The sequence below is a fragment of the Metopolophium dirhodum genome, chromosome 2 (assembly GCF_019925205.1).
Source record: "Metopolophium dirhodum isolate CAU chromosome 2, ASM1992520v1, whole genome shotgun sequence".
Classification (NCBI taxonomy): Eukaryota; Metazoa; Arthropoda; class Insecta; order Hemiptera; family Aphididae; genus Metopolophium; species Metopolophium dirhodum.
Window position 1 is genome coordinate 16757094 of NC_083561.1, and position 23554 is coordinate 16780647.

Genomic DNA, 23554 nt, shown 5'->3' on the forward strand with positions numbered 1-23554 from the left:
TAGTTGGTACTTTGGGGGGTCAAAAGTAAAAATTTCCCAGTTATATTTTTACAACATTTGATATTCACTCGATTTTTCATGTAACAATTTTCTTATTTTATTGTAATTAAAAAACGAATGACTGTAGATACTTGAAAATTTTACTGAATGTTTATATTAGCATTTTCTATACACCATAAAATGTTGAAAATATTTTGACTCTTTTTGAGCTGCTTACAGACATTTTCAATTTCCATTTTTTTTAGTTTTTTTTCTATAAATATCAATAAATTTTTATTTGTTGGGTAAAAAAGTGTGAAAATTTAATACAAGGCTCCTGATATGTCGTTCTAATAGCAGTTGAAAAATATTAAAAATACATAGGCACAATTTTTTTTATAAGCATTTAAAGTTCAAATTTTGACAACATTTATCAAATTTATAATTTATAAATTATTTTGTAGTTAAAAATATATAAAATGTTTAACTTTTATGGCTAAGGATTGAAAATTTAGAACAAGGCTCCACGTAAATAGGTTATAATATATAAATTACTTTATTCACAATATCATCAAATAATATACTTGGTAAAATCATAGGCTGACTGACCGTTTTCGCTCAGAATCGTTTTTCTTATACAATGATATTATATCATTGAATTCAAATTTAACACCATCCATTACAGTGACCCGCTTGTAACCTACTGTACAGCAGAGCGACATCCACTTATCCACCTTTTTTATATGGATTTAAAATACAGCCAAGTAAATTCTTGAACCTCAATGGTGCGTGATAAAACCCACCCCTGTGAAGATGACCAGTTTTTTTTGACTTAGCAATTTTTTTACACGGAGTTCGACGAAGTGTTTTTGTTGGGATATAAACATAGGGACAAAAACTCCATATTATGATACAAAATAAAATAAATTTTTAAAAAAATCGATTATGTATTTTATATACACTATACAATAGTGACGTATTTAATAACTAGGTGTCTAGGCATGTTATATTACAGTTACTCTACTGTAATTTAATAAGCCTGGGTCTCCCACGAGTTTTCTCAGTGAGGTACAGTATTTTAAAGAGAATTTTACTTAAAATAAAATAATAAATATTAACGTTTACGAAGGGGGCCGTAGATATATACTATAATATTATACATTGGTTATATATTATTTATTGGCGAAAGTATACAGCCCCATAGCTCTGTGCTGGAAAAATTATCAGAAACCTACTCCCCCCATGAACATTTTTAAATAATCCACTGTACGTCTATACCTATACAACACTTGTATAAATTATGGACAATGAAAGCTACATAGCTATACATAAATACCAATATAAAATATTAAAGTACCTATCAAAAAATTTGAAACTATAGTAATATTATATTTGTATACCGATTCAAAAATTAGCGCAAGTTCATTCGTCAATCATTATACCTTGTCGTTATTGGTCGGTGTGGACTAATGACACTGCAGCTCTATGCGAAACCAGTTATATTCTTTTTTTTGCACGCAATAGTTTACGATGTTTATGACGGTCCCACTTGGTGGGAGAAATTAGACCTCGAAACCGCGAAGCGATTTCATTTGGATGCGCGAGCGATTTGCACTCTCTTTTGCGCGACTATTTTTTTTATTTTTTATTTTTATTTTTGTGTCTGTCATCACTCATCACCTTTTAGGACACTTCTAGTTGGTACTTTGGGGGGTCAAAAGTAAACATTTCCCAGTAGTTTTCAAAAACGCCTAGAAAAACAAAATAAAAATTAAGGAAAAACTGGAATTTTTACGCAAAATCTGTTTTCGAGAAAATCGATTTTGGTTTTTGGTGTAACTCGAAAACAAATGACCGTAGGGACATGACATTTTGACTGAATATTAGCATTTTCTATACACCATAAAATTTTGAAAATATTTTGACTCTTTTTGAGCTGTTTACGGACATTGTCAGTTTTCAATTTTTTTAGTTTTTTTTTCTATAAATATCAATAAAATTTTATCTGTTGAGTAAAAAAGCTTGAAAATTTAATAGAAGGCTCCTAGGTTATTGTTTCAAAGGCAGATGAAAAAAATTAAAAATCCTTAGTCACAGTTTTTATTTATAAGCATTTAAAGTTCAAATTTTGACAAAATACAGAAAAATCACGAAAATTAGCAAACTATTTTGAGTTGAGAATTCATAAAAATTTTTCTTTTTAAATCTAAGATTTGAAAATGTAATATAAGATTAATCATAAGTTTGTCTACCTTTATCAAAAAAAAAATGTCTACAAGAACTTAAATTAAATTTTTATGAGCGTCTGAAATTTATATTTTTACAACATTTGATATTCACTCGATTTCTCATGTAACAATTTTCTTATTTTATTGTAATTAAAAAACGAATGACTGTAGATACTTGAAAATTTCACTGAATGTTTATATTAGCATTTTCTATACACCATAAAATGTTGAAAGTATTTTGACTCTTTTTGAGCTGCTTACAGACATTTTCAATTTCCATTTTTTTTTCTATAAATATCAATAACATTTTATTTGTTGGTTAAAATAGCTTGAAAGTAAATAAAAATAGGCTCCTAGGTTCTTGTTTCAAAGGCAGATGAAAAAAATTAAAAATCCTTAGTCACCGTTTTTATTTATAAGAATTTTAAGTTCAAATCTTGACAAAATACGGAAAAATTACGAAAATTAGAAAATTATTTTGAGTTGAGAATTCATATTTTTACAACATTTGATATTCACTCGATTTCTCTTATTTTGTTGTAATTAAAAAATGTATGACTGTAGATACTTGAAAATTTGACTAAATGTTTATATTAGCATTTTCTATACACGATAAAATTTTGAAAATAATTTTACTCTTTTTGAGCTGTTTACGGACATTATCAGTTTTAAATTTTTTTAGTTTTTTTTTTTCTATAAATATCAATTTAACTTTATTTGGGGTAAAAAAGCGTGAAAATGTAATACAAGGCTCCTAAAGTATCGTTCTTATAGCAATTGAAAAATATTAAAAATACATAGGCACAATTTTTTTTTATAAGCATTTAGAGTTCAAATTTTGACGACATTTATCAAATTTATAATTTATAAATTATTTTGTAGTTAAAAATGTATAAAATGTTTAACTTTTATGGCTAAGGATTGAAAATTTAAAACAAGGCTCCACGTAAATAGGTTATATATAAATTACTTTATTCACAATAATATCATCAAATATACTTGGTAAAATCATAGGCTGACTGACCGTTTTCGCTCAGAATCGTTTTTCTTATACAATGATATTATATCATTGAATTCAAATTTAACACCATCCATTACAGTGACCCGCTTGTAACCTACAGCAGAGCGACATCCACTTATCCACCTTTTTTCTTTTGAATACTTAAAATCAAAATATATTTCGCAGTGATTTTAATTATAATAAATTGTATTGGATACATCAATTCAATCATTAGGTATTATAATATACTGTATAGCACTGAACTAGGATTCTTAATGCTAGGAAACTATATACCTAGGAACTAATTTAGATATTCTATGTCGATAGGTGTACAGAATGTTCAAATCAGTTCATTATATAGGAGTCCTAAATGATCTGATGACGTTAAAAGGTTTTAAACTACGTACCACATAATATTAATGAAACGAGGTGTGCTACGGATGATAATAATATTATATTGTACACAGTATATACTGTACACGCACCGTGCGCTGTCGCACTTTCACTCGGCGGCCTTGTTCACGGCTGTCGGATCAATACAGATTCTGAAAAATATGCGACGTTGCCGTATGTAACCGTTTGCCCAGACAGTTTCACCCTCGAATCGATTTAGGTATATCAACAACACACGCAACAGAGTATTTACCCGAATCGGTTTTTGTCAACGGCAAATAACGAGATTCGAAATCAAGAGAAGAATCTGTATAATATTAGTTTTTAGTGATAATATGGTTTATTTCTCTATTATTGTTCTACTACTTTTTCTATTATAGGTACCTAGGTAGTTACAATATAATATTACTACTTATAAGGAACTCACTTATAAGCTATAATAATGCTATAGCTGGACTGCAGATCGCAATATTAATTTTTCACTATGCTATATTTTATCTATTTGAAATAGTTTACGTTACATAAATTATTTTTTCAATGTACCTAGGTATGCAATTAATTTAATATTACCTTATATATTTTTTACACGGGTATATCAGAACTAAATTAAATTAAATTCAAAAATCTACAATGTTATGCGTTTGTAAGACGGACTCACGGAGAAAACATATTATAAGTATGACATTCTCTTAATTATCACATTTATTGAATTCGTATTTAGTAGGCAAGCAAAATAAATTATACAATTAGTTAAGTATACTCGGAAGTTCTAAAAAGTCGTATTTAAAGTTAATTTATTTTAATTATACGTATAATATACTAATTGGCTATATAATAGTTGATAGTACCAATGTCCAATACGCTGTACTGCTAAAGGATAATAAATAATTGTAATAATTCTTCATTAAGGGAATAAACTTAAATTACAAATATTCTATGAAATATAGTGATAGACTAGTAGAGTTATACAAATATAATAATAATTTTTAAAATTATATAATGTATAATATAATATTAAGTACATAGGTACCTAAAATATATAATTAATTATTATATAATAATAATGAAAAGGAGATGAGAAAAAAAGAAGAAAATCCAATTCCATTTAAACTAATAATACATTTAGTAAGTATTTTTTATATAACAAGAAAACTCATCAATTGTAGAGAACAAATAAAATGTATTACAGCATTACCAGCAGACGCTAAAATATTAGCAAGGCATAACATATTATAATATAGGTATCAGTGTTCGGAATGTTCACTAAAAAATTTAATTCGTTCACGTTTACGTTCAGTGCTTAAAAAAAGAACTCGTTCACGTTCACTTTCATATGAACAGGTTCACATTATTGTTCTTTGCAAAAATGAATGCGTTCACTTAATTTTTTTATTTAATTTTTATTAATATAATATTATTGCTGTTTTATGTCGAGCCGTGCCCACAGGAATTTCGCGTATTTTATTTTTTATAATTCGTAATCAAAAAAATATAATAGGAATATTATAATAGAAAATCTTAATTAAATAATATTAAAATAGTAGGTAGTACCTACCTATTATTAATCAATATTTATTAAATAGCAAATACATTTAAGTGCCTTAACAATTGTTCAAATTCTTTAAATATATAAACGTTGTTCACGTTTACGTTAACGTTCGAGTTGAAAAAAACGAGTGACGTTCACTTAATATGAACGAGACACGTTAACCTGCGTTCGCATGAAAGACGTTCTTTCCTGAAAATTATATTTAGTGTTAACATTTAATTATTTAACATATAAAATGTGGGTTTGTTTTTGGAGTTAAAATTTGATTTAAATTAAAGTTTAGTTCATTGTTCAAGCAATTCTAGAAAATCAATCATAATATTATCCAATAATTTGAATAAGAATCTTAAATTTAGTGTATTATATCTGTTTTTAAAAAAAATCACCTATTGTATTATACTATACTGAATGGAGCCTTTCAACGTTAGATTTATATGACAGATATCTTAAAAAAATATTTTTAATTGAGGAAAGGATTGTGTTTTGACAAATATTGTCTGTCTGCCATATTAATGCGAAATATAAAATTTTTAATGCAGTATTTTCGTAGAAATCTATACACGTATGTTTTAAAAGACCTAATTTCATCAAAGACTTCTTTCGAATATAATCAACATGTTTATTAAAAGTTTATTTGAATCAAACATTACTCATAATCTTTAATGGTGTTATTATGAGATGAATTAAGTTTATTTATAGAATAATTATATAATATAAATACATAATATATAAATATATAATATAGTATACGTAGACTTAAATACCTACCTGCATTTATTGAAATTGCATTTTATATTTCTTGTAAACATTTTTACAGCTTAACAATTGATTAGAAAATAGAATTCCAAATTAATATTATATGTAGGTAATAGGACTACAGCCCCCACAGAAACTTTTGTAGCCCCCTCATTGTGTTTACTTTTATTTTTTACATTTTATCCGAAATTATAGTTTAATAGGGATTCAAAGTATGATGAAAAAGGGAACATTTTTATTCAAATATATACTTACAAAAATAAATATTTAAGATTCTCAACTTCAATCAAAAAAAGCTGCATTAGGAAATTCAGTAAATTTAATAAATGGTATTATAAAAACTTTTGAAACTGATTGTTGTTCTGATAAATTTAAAATAATTTGGAAAGATATAAAAGAATTTGTTGACAATTTGGACATTTCATTGGACATCTCTAAACATATATTTTAAAAACTTTTCTGTATTCAATTATTATTTATCAGTTTAAATTCAAATATTTATACTTACAGGTGCAAAGCGTAAAAAGAAAGAGCCAATACATTTAAGTGACTATTATGTCAGTTCTAAAACTGGGGGAACTGATGAATGTTCTTCTATCATTAAATATTATAATATGTCTAATGATGAAGCAAATTTTGATTACTGGAAAATAGATCCTTATTTTTAAATAAAAGACTGTGTAATAAATGGCATGAAAAATAGGTTTTCAGTAGAAAGTCTAAAAATTGGTGTAGGAGTGGACAATTTTATACAATTAAAATATGAAGAAAGTATTGAGTTTGTTAATGAGTATGAGGTATCTATGAAGTTTAAAACTATATTTTAAGATTTAAGATTTATATGAAATTAATAAAAATGTTGTTATTTTTTAAAATTTATTTTCTAGAAAGTTTGAAAGCTGAAATGATAGTCCTAAAAAATATGTTAAATAAAGAAAATTTTGAAATAGATGACATCATACATCATTGTAGACAACAATATTTTTCCAAATTTGTATAAACTTTTGCAAGCTGCACTTACTATACCAATATCATCTGGCTCATGTCAACGTTCATTTTCTGTTATGAGGCGAATAAAGAATTGTACTAGAAATGCCATGACAAATGATAGGTTTACAAACTTATCAATATTTCATATCGAAAGAGATTTATAACATGCAATAGAATCGGAAAATGTACTCAATATTTTTGCAGAAAAACACAGGCGTCTATGTTTGATTTAATAATTAAATTGTGATTGTTTTATCTTTTATGTATTGTAAAATAAAATGCCAGGTTAAGAAGAATTTATATCTATAAATCGTTTTTTATAGGAAATGTTCTCTTTCCTTTTAATTCCAGTTAAACGTAGAGTTTTTGGAATGGTATATTTTTCTAGTCCTATATAATAGTCCCCACAGATAATTATACCAAACTACTCTCTTGGTAGGTATAGATATTAAGATACAATTCACTATATTCGTTTTTAACCAGTTAAGAAAGAACGTAATATCTATAAAAATTTTGATTATTGTTTATTGCAAAATAGGTATTAAAATATATATGAATTTTTGTTCTTTTGTCCTTACTTTTTTACCGTTTTCATTTAAAGTTAGTCCATAGGTAGAAGGTAGGTATAAAATATAAATTAGCTTAAATAAAAAAAAGAACATAGGTACATCAGCTGGATAATAAATAATGGTAATAATAATATTTTAACTATAATTTTTTTGTACACATTTACATGTTAAAAAAAATAGGCAAGTGGTGTCGCTCTCGAGTTTTTTGTTAACATATTTTGGTACTAAATGTAATTGTATATTGTAAAAATAAAAGTGTTCTGTTTCAACTCTTTGTCTTCTATAAAACCAATAACCAGTAGGTACTATTCCTACTGCTTATTTTATAATAAAAAGTAAAAGACCGAATAAACTCTTATTCGATTAAATTAGCTAGGTATCTATCTTGGAACCAAAAATTCGTCGGTTCCAATACACAATACCAATATTGGTAATATTGATACGTTGTCTCTTTACAATTGTCAATTTATATCATAATTCGGATAAAATGGGTGTTATCTAAATATTTTTTTTTGAGTCCGCCCTACCAGCCGGCAGGTAGGTTTTATGCGGTGGCCGACGGTGCCTAGCCGTGCCATGCCATCATATCCACTATCGCAGACCGCAGTCGGCACTAGGCACGGAAATGTTTGACTGTGGCGGTTAGGTTATATTATAAAAGACATGAAACATATATTATTACATTAAGGCTAATAGTTTAATATGAAACGATGTTTTAAGGAGAGCAGCAATATTGTAAATGAAAAAAATAAACTGTACCTATCTGGCTATCTATTCGAGACCGGATTAAAATATTAAATAGATCAATAGATGGTTCCGAAAGACCGAAATCCAAACGAGGACGTGCCAGTGAATACGTTTTATTGATACCGGACGGTGGGCCAGCCTGTGTAATCCCCTCTACGGAGTAAATTAGAACTTGACGGGTGCACGTTCGTACTTCGTGCGTTCGCCGCTTGTCTGTAGATCGGTTGGCGGTGTCATCGGCCCGGGCACCCGGCCGGTATCAGAGCGTCAGCGTCACACTCACATCTACTGCAGAGTGCAGACCACGCTGTCGGAGGCTAGGGCGTTCGTTTGAACGTTTCCAGCTTTGTCAGCCTAATTTTTCTTCACTGTTAACACTTAACAAGCACCGTCACCGCATTTTTTCTTCAGTTAAAATATAATCAGAAGTCTCAAATTTGGCATTCCGATATACTTTTGGTAAGTAATATACATCCGCCCTCGTGCTCGTAAGCGTGTGCAAGTTAGTGCGCTTGCGCGCTCCCGGTCATTACACTTGATCGACCCGGTGCGCCGACGCTACGCAATAAATCCGACTTCCACCGAAACGTTTTCCGTCGTTCAAACTCCTCCTGTATATTAAAGTGTCCGTCCGTGCCTTTCGTTTTCATTTCATTCAGCCATCTCTGCGAATAGCGGGTTCAACAAGTGTTGTTTTCACTCGAGCATTAGCGCAGTGAAACGGCGCCCGTGTAGCCCGTTGATTGTCATTTGTCATTGGTCTTCGTGATTACAGCGACCACGCAGTCGATCATTATATTATTATCTATTTGCGATTACCGGCCGTTCGGAATATCTTCACATATTTTAATAGGTAATACATTGTTCTCGTGCCTGTCGTTTTTGCGCTTTTCAACTAGGTAGTTTTCTATCTGTCAATTGTACTTTTCTTTCCGTTAATCTGCCTGTATTTTTTTCTCTGTTTTAATTTTACCTAATGTCTTTATATTAAAATTTTTATTTCAACGTCGATATATTTTTAACGTTTAACAGTTTTACCACTGACACTGTCTAACTCAACAACTACTATTGATTTGCAGCAACACAATATATCCAATCGCGGCGGAATCGCAGCAACCCGCGGAGGAAACTCAGTGTGCCGGTAACTATAATATTTTAATAATCATTTTTTTTATTGGTTTTGATTGTCGGTGCCTCTACGGGCTTCGATAATTTGATCAAAGTAACGGGTTTCAGACAAAATCGATAACAGCAAAACAATTTTTCTTTTACTCGCATTTTTCTATTGTCTAATTGAATTAAAAAAACGGGGATCATCTTATCATTATTCTGAATATTCTAGTCTTCATGGTCCGTATCACTAAGTAGGTATATCGTACTTCATATTATCTTAAACCCTGGCGCTTGGTATAAATGATCATTATTATTATTATTATTATTAATATTGTTATTGTTATTGTTATTATTATTATTTATTATGATTATTATTGTTATTATTATTATTGTTAGTTATGTTAATGTATAAATACCATACAGTACTCGAGTACTCTGTAGTCTGTGGTATATCTAATACCATTGAATATAATATATTAGGTATACTCGATGCTAATACCTATTAAATTACCATGTTTTATAGAAAACGTCAACCGTGTGCATTATATATTAAAACATATTGTTTTATTATATTTTATACCATACAGTGTTCCATGTAACTCTGGTTTTTGTGATAATGTTAAATTAATTTTTTGCATTCAATTGGTATTATTATAACCATTTAGGTATTAGATATTATTAATTTATGGTGTATTACCTAGATCGAATTACAATGATATAATAATATGATAAAATTTTCGCCTGTTGGATTTACATAATATTATGAGCCAAGGTGAAAGAAGCTGGATATGAATTATGATATAGGTAGGTACAGAGGTCACTAAGTTGTCCTCTGACATTGAATCCAAACATCTATTTGTATGTAAATTATTTTAGATCCACTTTTGATATTATATCCTTTTTTAGAGTCTGCTGTCTCATTGGTTAGGAATTAGGATATCATAATATTAGGTACTTTTTTCAAACTAATAAAGGAAATTTATTTCAAAAACAATTTCAATAAAAGAAAACTTAGGTACATTCCAATAGTCAAAATAGAAATTAAATCTATTAGAAACTTAGAAATGTTGAAGAAGATTAATTTTTAATGCAAAATGTATATGTATAATTTTGGTATCTTAAATATTCAAGATGACATTTTTATAGTTACATACATTTTGAACAATGGATGTACTATAATTGTTCAATTCATTGATCGAATGGTTGATAGGTATGCATTATGAAGACTATAAGACTAATAATGTATACTAAAGGGAATAGCTTAAAGGTTTTTACTACCAATGCATAAAACGTGTTGATGAGTATAATATGTTAACTTTCGGAAGACATAAAAAATAGGCATATAAAATATGGAAGTAAGTATTAGGTTCTAGTATAGCTACATCAGTGGCAGATTTAGGGGGTCTCTTAGTAAAAGCATCAGCACCCACTATTCCGCATATTGAACTTTTATAAATTAGTAATAATATTTATTATAAATTACTAATAATATCAGTTATCACGTATAACCATGATTTGGAGATATACTGGTTGCACAACTTGATGAAATAAATGGATCCTCTCATAATTGCAATATCGTAATTTATCATAAGAATGAAGAACTAGTGAGCTCTCCTTGTGTGCAATTTTTGAAAGCAACCATGGTCTGTACGACAGTTCTATGTTTTGCCGCTAGGGCTCACTACAATCTAGTTCTACAGGGAGCCTTATCGTCTTTTAAGTAAATAAATATTGGAGTTGTGAAATCAATATATCTGCAGCAGTGCGTAGAACTAATTGTATTAATTGTAGACTACTGCCAAAAAATTAGTTATTACCTATAAAAATATTTAAACATGTTGAGCAGGTATTTCTACACAGCAAACTTCTTTCCTTAAATTATCGCTTCCGTCTCCTATGCTCTTTGTCTTTGTTAACTTCCAATGACACAAAATTAGAAACTAAACTATTACAGTACTACCTAATCTTTAAGCTTTCAATTAAACCAATTTTTTACATAATATGATAGATAATTATGGGGCTTTACAAACATTTCAAACACTATTCGTATTCAATGTTTTCTATCAAAAACTCTGAGGTATAACCAAAGCACCTTTTTTCTATATATCTACCGACTACCATACACAATTATTATCTTTTCATCTCTTGAATCAAGTCTATGATGTATCTAAAGCATATTACAAATAATTCATATTAATTATCCAAAATAACCTATAGGTATCCTCTAATTAAAATACTAGGTAGTATTATATTACCTTCCTGGTAATTCTAAAATAAAGGTTAACAATGTGGTGGTGTCCTGACTTGTTTACTTAATAATACCAATATTTTTAAACACCAATTAAATAATAATATTCTATAATAGGTTATAGTTATAGTTATCCTAGTAATTTATCATATCTTACTAGATTTTAATTAACAATATAGTTACACTGATCACTGTCAAAGTTTCTTGAATGGGAGGATTCTTCATTTTTATCTTTTTTTTCTATTATATCACATTTACCATTTACAATTTTTTGACAGGGCATCGCCAATATTTATAATTTTATTTTTATTAGGTAACTAAAAATTGAATATTTAGTAAGTTATAATTTATTATTATTAAATAGTAATTATTATACCTATAATAATATAGGGATAATATTAATAGGTACAAAAGCATTTTATGTTATAACCTTAAACCGTATTTAATATGCTCGTAACTGAACATGATAACATTAATTTACCTAATGAACAAAAAAAAATTTAAGTTGATTTTATATTTATTTTATTATAATAATAATAACATCTTTATATATATTTATAATTCTACTGTACGTGTGTTGTGATTGAACTCCTCCTAAACGGTTGGACCGATTTTAATGAATTTTTTTGTATGCATTTGGGTGACGCTCCGGATTGTTTATATTCACAAATCATCCCCCTAGGTTCAACCAGGGGAAGTGCACAAACGGGGATTTAGAGATTTACGGTGGGAATTTTTGTTTATAAATGGTTGCCATGGGTTTTAAAACTATTAAGAACATTTGGCCCCTGAGAGTTATGTGATGTTATTTACCTACCCATAGAATGTTTGGTCCACGGTATTTTAAATCACTACATTTAAATGGCCTTTTTTAATTTAAAATTTCAAACGTACAATTTCTATATAATTTATATTAATATGTGGGGATGGCCTACCAACAACTTGTATTAAAATTCCTCATTTTGATTTTTTTTTCGATTCTTGCTCTAAGCTAAAAACTTGTATTTATAATTTGAATATTGATGTTTAATTTATTCTCAGTTATTTCAACTATTGTCTTCATGTGTTAAATTAACTATAATTTTAGTCTTTCAATACTGTACTCTTACCCTTTGGGGTTTTACATATATTTATTTATTTAATAAATATTATATTATTATTATTAAAACTAATAACTTTTTTCAAAATATTATTTTTGGGAATTTCCTAACACGTGAAATAACCAATTTTGTTTGAGTCGTTCGGCGACGAAGACTACGATGACAATGACGATAATATTACCTCCCGGGGGCCAAATGTCCTGTCTTAATAATAGACGGGGACGAAACGTCAGTTGGCTTATTTTTTTACGGGGACAAAACGGCGGGGGCGAAACGTCCGCGATTCATATAATATATAATATAATAATATATATTATATTATATTTAGCAAACTAAACAAACAAAATAAAAGTTTAAAAACAGAACATTGATAACAGGTTTATTTAACCATGTTTGTTGTGAACTACAAAGTGTAAGAATTAGGAACATCAAAGTCGTCAGTATTTAGGTGAATAATATATGATGCAAGTGACATTGTGCCATCATGAAACAATGCAACATACAATTAATAGATACAATTATAATAATTATTGAAATAATTACTCGTGTTGATAATATAATGTTTATCGATATAAGTACAAAAGTACCTAATTCACAATTAATTATATTTTTCAATGAATTGTAGATAACGCTGGTCCTCCACACAAGTCATCTCTGTGGGGTCCAGTAATCCGTTACCCGATATTATTTATAATCACTAATTTAAGAAAAAAAATTTAAAAATAGTCTGGAATACTGCAGTTCAATAATGTTTTAAATCCATATAGAAGTACATAATACACCATTATGCTGATGTGCAGCTTTATGATATCAATATTTTAGAGTCAGTAAATGCTTTATACAATCTTAGGAAAGATTACTAAAAATTAAAATTGGTAATAATATTTGTAGTAATTACTCATTGTTGATAAAGCCAATGTAGGTTATAGAATGCTACAGTGCTACACCGAAATGTGTTGTCTCTGTCTTATTAATATACAACATAGCAAAAACTGTTTTTCATGGGACAACTATACTCCCTCTGTATTTGTAGTAAAATTACCAAAATTCCAGAACGCATAGGGAAGAACATGATCTGTGTCGTAGTGTTTTTATTATTTGGATAGCATAAATAAAATTAAAGTTATCAGTTTGAGAACATTAGGTTTTTTGATGATATTTTAAATTTAATTATTAAAAATTATTGGTTAGGGTCCGGTCGAGTCCGAACGGTATTAACTAATTGAGCTTATTGCACAGTCCGGCCGGGCCTTTAGTGTTGTCAAAATATATATAATTCTTTCATATAATTAAACTAGGGAGCACAAGGTTTGCTTTGCTTGCTAACCACCCTTCAATTCATTTTACTAACCGAGAGTTTATAATTTAATTACAAAAAAAGTGGGAGTCACTCTGCTGTACAGTGGGTTACAACTGGGTCACGAGAGTGATATCCCGTTTATGTTCATGGAATGAGGGAATAGTATTTTTAATTTTAACTATCATAATCGAATTAGTAAATTAATTAATTTATTGTATTTATTGTTGAATAGTAATAATTATAAAAAATTTCAATAATTTAAAAATTTTGTTTCGTGCGATTATCTTGATAACTAATTCGATAATTCCATCACTAGATATTATTCGATATTTTGTTCAAAACATTTCGATTATTTTGATCAAGTGATCTCTCGATTATGACGTATCTCGATTATCAAAATCATTCGATTATGCCCATCAGCCATCATTAAAATACACTTCACTTAAAGCAAAACGTACTTTACAAAATGTCGGGAAAATACATACAGGCTGATAAAAGTGTCCAAACTACACGTAGGGGGGAACCCGCTTAACCATCAGTACGATAGGCGTCAACAGCGCTCTCAGAGTTAATTTGTTTTGCCAATACATATTATAAACTTTTAAAGTAATAACCATAGACCTTACACTAATAAACGGAGCATTGGCTTAGTCATTGGTGCAACTTGGGGGGGGGAAGTGTTTTTAGCACCCCTTGTTATTTTCTGGTGTAATTGTCATTATAATAGTTAAATACCATACATTTCATGTTTTTAAAATATGAAATATTATAGCACTCCACGTTTTAGAGGCCTAGTTGTGCCTATGGGCTTAGTTACGGCGAACCCATGTGAGTGCACAACTGCGCTGTTCGACTATTACTCAATTACTAAGCACATGTGCAATAAAAAGTTTTTTTGCATCAATGATCAATTTATTACATTTAATGAGAAATAAGAATCAAAGATAAAAATTTCCCCAAACTTCGCTATCCATATTCCATCATATTATGGTTGCATCACTGATTAACTGTCATATAATTATAACATTATGTAAATTTAGTTTATACATAATTGATTAAACATGTTATGTTATATTATAAATTTATACTTTATAAAAAAAACAATAGTTAAATATTTATTGGATACAAATAAAATTATTGATAATATTGAGGCAGTGAAAAAATTTGATGTAATATATATTTTTATCACAGAATTTATGTAAGATCAAAAAAAATTATCTCATAACAATTTTAATAAATATTATGCATGTAAAAGTATAATAAATATATAACTAGTAGCTGCTAGTGATATCCAAGTCACATAACATTTCCTTAGGACTAAAAGTTAACGTCCTTGTATTTTCAATTTCATTATAATACCTATACAAAAATATAAATATTTTAATTTATACATATTTTCTTAGATTGATTTAAAAATATTCTTCTTTAAAAAGAAACGAGATTCTAAGCGAAAACGGTCAGTCAGCCCATAATATTACTAAGTATATTTGATGATATTAAGGTGAATAAAGTAATTTATATAATACTATAACCTATTTACGAGGATTAAATTAAATTAAATTTAAATTTTCAATCCTTAGATATAAAAGTTGAACATTTTATACATTTTTAACTACAAAATATTTATTAAATTTTAAAAGTGATAAATTTTGTCAAAATTTGAACTTCAAATGCTTATAAAAAACAATATTGCCTATGTATTTATAGTATTTTTTAACTGCTATTGTAACGATATATCAGGAGCCTTGCATTAAATTTTCACGCTTTTTTACCCATCAAATAAAATTTAATTGATATTTATAGAAAAAAAAACTAAAAAAAATGAAAAACCGACAATGTCCGTAAATAGCTCAAAAAGAGTCAAATTATTTTCAAAGTTTTAGGGTGTATGGGAAATAAAAATATAAACATTCAGTAAAATTTTCATGTATCTACAGTCATTCGTTTTTTAATTACAAAACCACTACATGAGAAAGCGAATGGGAATATCCTATATTGTAAAAATATGAATTTAAAACGCTCATAAAAATTTGATTTGATTTGCTTGTAGATATTTTTTTATTTGATAAAGGTAGACAAACTTATGAGGAATCTTGTATTAAATTTTCAAATCGTAGATTAAAAAAGAACATTTTTTATGAATTCTCAACTTTCAATTCTCATTTTCCGTATTTTGTCAAGATTAAATGCTTATATAATACTTATTAAAAATGTATAGCCAAGTACTAAGCTTATGTAATAAATAATGCAGACCCCATTAAAATAAATAAATTTGTTTCCGGCTATGTAAACTAAATTTGGAATTTTAGTTAAAATAATTCATATTATAAATTAATATAAATAACCAATTTTTATTAAATTTAAATTAATTACTTATATAATATTATACATTTTACATATTAGACCATTTACTTAGATTCCCCCTTATATCACACATTTTAAAGCATTTTTATTTATTTATTTTTTTACTTAGCGTTTTTTTTTACACGTAGTTGACGGAGTGTTTTTGTTGGGATATCATTAGTTTTTATAAATTATCATATTTAATAATATACTGTATTAAATACGTCTGTGGTAATTATTTACCCCGTGCGCCCAACGACAGATCATTTAATATTATTTAAAGACTAGATAATTTTAGATTCTGATGTAAGTAAAAGATCTTATGGTTTTACAATGATGTTCGTTTTTTTATTTAATTTTTATTGTTTTGGTAGAATTTAAGCATATACTCGCAATCAAATATATTTTAATAGGGTCAAAATATTTTTTATTTTTTTCCATTATTATTACGTAAACATCTTGGGCACCACGAGGCCACCGTTCAAACTATACAGATGTATCGTTGCATCTTACCCATTTATTTTGATGTTTTATTATTGATGTAATGATGTATAATGGGCTTCAGCTATAGATTGACCATGATAGCAAATGATCGAGTTTAAAGTATAACATTTACTATCAACCGTAAGTGTTGTGGTGGGTAATACATTTATTTGAAGGTTTGTAATTTTTTTGTTTACATCACTCTAAAGTTGAATTTGAAAGTACAAATATTCATGAGTATTGACTATTGAGTATGTGTGTAGTCTGTGTATGGTTTGGAGTAGTATTACAAGCACTACAAGTTATATTTTCTATTGTAACTCAGTGGCGGTTCTGGCATTAAATTTTTGAGGAGGCAACAATATTGTACCCTTCTAGACATGTTATCGCAAATCCCCCCAGTTCTCAAAACTCATTTTGTTTAAAAACAATATTTTTTCTTTAAAAATCTGTCAGAAGATTTTCATTTTCACTATTTCTTATAATTTAAGTACCTAACTAGTAATTATTAATTATGTAATTCGGCGCTCACACTCACAGTACCTATTACACAGAAAATAAAATAATACAATTTAATTCATAATATGAATAATAAACATAATATATTATTGTTGTTATACCATTGCTAAAGATAATAACTTATTAATGATAACGTGCAGTAAAGCACGGACTAAGATATACATTACTGGACACAACAAGGTTGGAGGGTGTGGGGGGTTGACCACGAAATACACAAACTACATTTCGTGGTCAACCCCCCACATGTAGTTCAACAGGCGGAGTTCGGGGGGATATTTTCCTTTTAGTATTACTAGCCCTAGCTTTGTGAATACTTACGGAACTAGACATTTGTATGCTAAAAGGAAAATATCCCCCCGAACTCCGCCTGTTGTACTACATTTCGTAACCACAATATTCATCTCGTGTCCAGTCCTGTATATCTTAGTCCGTGCCGTAAAGTAGTGATATAATATAATGATTAATCGTCAGCCACTGGGGCGCTGCAAGTCACAGCCTGTGACGGAGGCCAAGGTTCTTAGATAACATTATATTCTAAAAAGTATAATCTAAAAACCTTGAACGGAGGCTACGGTTATGTGTAGTCTCCACAGAGAATCGCGCATGCGCTATTCACATATTTTATGTGCGTCTGTGTGTGTAAATTTGTGTACACATGTATTATCGATAATGGCGGCGACAGTTGCCTCCTGTGGGTAAGTGGGTAGCCGCCGCTGTCACGGGACGCATGGAGGGGCGCCGTACTATGTAGTAACGCATATCAGTATAATATTAATATTATATTCGCCTGTTGCGCACGGGCACTGGCGACTGGCCAGTCTCTAACTTATGGGCGCCACGATACCGGGCATGGTACACTCCATAGTCCCTTCAATACATAATTTAAAATACATGTTTTATTTATTTCCATTTTATAATAGTGTCTATATTTGAAAATATAAACACAATATTTTATAATTTAAATAATATTAATCACGTATTTTCTCTTATTTTCAAGGGAGGCACTGCCTCCCTTGCCTCCCCGAGAAAACCGCCACTGTTGTAACTTCTTTAGACATGTCATTCAACATAGAATGCATTGTGACAGTTTTTGTATAATTTGGTACATAGTTAAATTATATTATTATATAATTACATTAATGGGCTGAAATAAATTCATAATTTTACCTTTGTCATTAACTTCTAATGTTTTATTAAACGTGTAAGGTAATATAGTATCACAATAGAAAGGTTCCGTTAGAGTGGCGAGATTCACCTAAAATAAATCTTAGTAATGGGTAATCTTAATTGATCATCATTTGGTACTACCACAGAATAATTAATTTTCTTATTTATAATTTTTTTAAGATGTTTAAATGTCGTTTTGTACAACACCACATTTTGTTTCCTATAGTTCAACACCCATTTTATTACTCTATCGGCAGTACACCTACCTTTAACCAGAGGCATTTTTAATTTACCAATTAATCTATTGGTACATTTTTCAATATTTACATAAAATGGAAATAACTGTTACGATTTTGGCTTTTTTCTTTTTACTGATTTTTATACTACTTCCTGTACCGTGTTAATACTGCTCGGTTCAATAGTAGTACTATTTCTACTTTCAACCACGTACTTAGACTGAGTAGACTCCTGATTTTTTTTTCTCATAACTCGCGCCTTTTGGGGTTTAGTTACCATCTTTAATGTAGACAAATTTTGTTTTAAACACGCTCGAACGCCGAACGTGAGACGGAACACGAAAATACGGAATGCACCGATTACCGATAGTGAACCATGTCCATGTGTTAGTGAGTTGTATGTGTCTAGCGGAGGGGGAAAGCAATAGCAGTGGGATATGTACGCCGCCGTCACAAGAATCCCCGTCACCCGTCCCCGTCCACATTACGCGTTTAATACGGCAGCTGGTGGCGAAAGTTATATAAAATGATCACTAAAATATCCACTGTCTTTTGCTCATAACTGAAATATTATTCAACCGATTCCATAGAAAATTATAAAATCACGTAACCTATGATTTCCTCGATCGATTGATACATCATTCTAACGATTTGGTCCATTTATTAGACCTACAGCCTTTAATAAAGCATACCATAATATTAACACTTATTAAATGGGAATGTTTAGGTTTCTGTATATATACACGGTCGAAGTGCTTCGCCTTCTTTTTTTTTTCTTAGCTCGCGGCACTCGGCAGTATTTTCTCCCACTTAATGCGCCAAGGCCTCGAATGTGCACACGAAATTTATTGGAGAACCGGTCCGCGAGACAAAGCGAGAAGCGGCTGTCGTGATTCCAGATTTAATTATAATATTTCCTTAAAAAGTGTGCATGTTTCTTTTAATAAGTTAGTTTCTAACTATACGATTTAGATGATTTTTACAAAAGTATCATCCGCAAAATTTGTCTGATGTTTTGCACTTCACTAGGTATTCGTTGATTCAGTAGATAATTAGTAATTTTTTCTGAAAAAAAACACTAATATTTTACACGGTTTAAATGGGAAACTCTTGCTTCGAAATCATATTATTGATACACCATAGATCTATAAATTAATGGACAGCGCTTAGAGAGAAAGGTTAGGGTGCATTGATGGCAGGGCAGAGTGGAATCGTTGTCCATTAGTTTATAGGTCTACAGGATACACTGTCATGCCGCCGTTATTATTTTTACTTAGCTGAGATATTAGTAGAATTTCCAAATATCCAAACAAATTTTAGGCAATAGCCATTTTTAATATTCGAATTTTTAATTTTATTATTAAGTGTTGATAAATATGCTTAAGCTTAGAAAAAAGCTTAAAAATGTATTATAAAATATTATTGAAAATATGAGAGTTACATTCACATAAATAAAACGGTTGCTGTAATCACTACCTTTAGCCATAAACTATAAGATATATTATTTTGATCTTAGGCCGGATACTTAAATAACACTTGCCCAAGTTATAAAGTCATATTATCATCACATATATTATGAATAAATAATAATTTATAAATTTAAATAACCGATCATCGCGTCATTTTCGTACAATTTCATATTTTGTTTTCCATAATAGTGTATTAGTGTGTATTAAATATTATAGTATAAAGTTTGTACAATTTGGAAATATAATTTTATAACTTTTTTAAATAGATGTAGGTATTTTTTCATGAATATCCATTTAATAGTTTTTACAATTATAAGTCATAGGTGAAAATTGAATAAGGGTTTGAAGGGTAGCTAGCCTCCTAAATCACTTGTAACAGTTGTAACACTACAAAAATTCTAGGAAATTAAATCTTTTGAAATTGTTTAAAAATATGTTTATGCATATAGTAGCCTCTTAAATTTTTTTTAAATTTAAGGACAGATATTATGGATATACCTTTTATTATTACTAGGGCTTATCTATTCTTTATAACAAACTTTGAATTAGGTACTATTAAATTCAATTTTAAATCTTTTATTTTGCAAATATTTGCATTTTTGATTTATTAGGTCTTCTAACTTATCTCGGCCCAAGTCAGTTTTTCGGTTTTATTACTTTTCACGATTTTTTTATATTTTCCGTCAATTATAACTTTTTACACATGTTTTATGAATTATTTTTATTTACTTAAATTTTTTCTTATATGTACTGCATATTTTAAACATTTTGTACACACGTCATATTAAATTAATAATATCTTAATTAAAAGTATTAAATTTTACTCTATCAAATTTTATATGTTTTTTTAAAATTATGATTCTTCAACGGGTATACTTAGATATCTATATAGTTAATTTTATACAGTACTGAAATATTATTTAAATTATACTGAGAATTTAAAGCATTTTTGCAAACTTTTTATTTGAATATATTTCTACAAAATTGACATGCCTGTTACAATATGTTGATTATTTACATAATAGGTATATATAATATATATAATATGTCACTGAGGTAATAAGGTATTTTGCATCAAATCGATAGCCCATATTATTATTTAATGATATTACTGACTCTACAGCTATTTTAATTGTATTAAATAAATAAATAAATTACATGTTGAAAATAACACTCTGGACTAATAAAACATTTCTGAAATATATTTAATCTAACCTAACCTATTGTTTGAAGTAATAATGTTCCTATTACAATTTTTAACTTTATCAAATATTATTATTTCCTCTGGGCAACCCTGCCACCTCACTCGTCTCTAAACTTTAAATGCATGTACAAATAAGAAATTATTAATTCGAATGTTTTTACTCAGGAATAACAACAAGTTATAACAATGCCCAACACTTACAAATATGCATCTAATTATATAGATAATCAACGTTGTAAACAATGTAATTATCTTAATTTAAAGTAAAAATATGTAATGATAAATTAATAAATTAAAATAAATGTATTATTTGTCTTCCTACCTTTATAGTCGTTGTTTGTAAATTGATGTATCCTCGTCCCTCGATCACCAATTTTCACGAGATATACCTTTGATTGTTGAGTTGATGACATATTCATAATATAATAATATTATAGTATCGAGGTGCTTAATGTAGTTTACTCCGTTATTGTTAAACGCACGATAATAATAAAGGAACACTATTCTTCTGTGATAGGTAACTACGCGATAAGTGAAATCAAAAGTATAATCAAACTTTTGTACCTAAACCGACGAACGTACGGCGCTGTATTATTTTTATAACAAAATGACTGTTGTTCGCACTTTAGAATGTTCGCGTTGTGGTAGGCACCAATGTAGTAGCTGGCAAAATAACTTATTTAATTGAGTGGCGACGGTCCCGCATTCTGATGGTCGTTTTCCAAAAGCCAGTGGTTCACCTTCTATGGTATTCTAGTCGTAAATACTTAAAAATAATAACTTAAAAACTTAACTGCAAATTTGTAAAAAGTATATGAAAAAAATCAATTTTGCAAATATTTATCATGTCCATATTGGTGTGGCCTTAGCTATCAGTGTATCTACTTTCCGACGAATAATAAAAATAATTTGGGAAAGCTCACTGCAAGCGTGCTAAATTCTTTGCTCCAATACATATTTTAATACAACGCAATAAATTATAATTCCATAGATTTACAATTTACGTACAGTAACTGCGGACAATAAATAAATAATAATTCAAAATTTATAATATCAAGAATCGTTAATTCGTAACTATGCACTGCCGTACTGGTAACTAACAGACGGACGAACACAACGGGGATAAAAGTTGTTCTAAACATTAATTTTTAGAAACCTAAAACATTATTATTATCCGATACTAATTTATACCTATTTAAATTGATCTATATAGTACTAAATAGTACCTAGGAACTATTATGTGCATATTCTGTCCGTAGTCCGTAGGACTCATGCGAATTATACACGGCCGGTCGTGGTTTAAATTGTTTACCGTTTCACGTTTGGGAATCAATTTAAATATGCAGACAACCGCAGCAGTATACTCCGACCCCACGATAATCCGTCTGCGCTTCGATATATATAGTAATGCGTCACGTCTGTTTTCTCCCACCGTGGTGCCGCCATTCCAACTATTCGGCAACCCGGCAAAGCGCAGCCACGGACGCGTTTTTACGATTGGACCCTCGTGGACCGACCGAAGTATAGTTTCTAATATCCTTGGTTTTCCCTTGCAGTTCTTGCAATCTGCTATTCAGAACCATCAATGGTTTCGTGAGGCCATAAAACGCAAATAAAAGCGACAGCTATCAAAGTCCAATTGTTCCACTAAAAATATTTCAGTTAACCTTGATATTTCTCCGGAGGCTTGGCATGATATTGTACACGTATCGTCATTTAATATCTGTGTTTAAACACGTCGTGCCGAGCCTCCGGCGACTGCAAAATGTAAAAACGGACATCTCTTTGATTGTTGCTTCTATGGTGGGGCGTATGTAGTACCATATGACGTAGTTCATATCTATGGTACCAACTACCAACTTACTACCGACCTCTGGTATTTACATAGACGTTAATAAGGTATAATATGCTAATATTAAGGGGTGTGTGGGGGGGGAGAATCCCTGTGCCTTTTTTTTTGGTTTCTGAGCAGACCGATAATTGTATTGATAATGTTTTTATTTTATTTTTCCGTCATCACCTTTTAGTGCAGTAAAAATGCTTCGATTTTCTACTTCGGCATATTCTCTGTTAGGAAAGTGAATCTAGTTGGTATTTTGGGGGCAAAAGTGAAAAATTCTCATTAGTTTTCAAGGTGGAAAAAACAACAAAAAAAAGGCAA

At 29.3% G+C, this 23554-nt stretch overlaps 1 protein-coding gene across 1 annotated transcript in view; it reads left to right on the top strand.

The window, feature by feature from the left end:
* Window positions 1–8508: 8508 nt before the first annotated feature.
* Window positions 8509–23554, top strand: part of LOC132939781 (uncharacterized) — a 43751-nt gene continuing 28705 nt past the window's right edge. The window contains exons 1-2 of the mRNA XM_061007148.1: window positions 8509–8670; window positions 9291–9352. The gene's annotated coding sequence lies outside the window, so the exon portion shown is untranslated. The remainder of the gene's footprint in view (window positions 8671–9290; window positions 9353–23554) is intronic.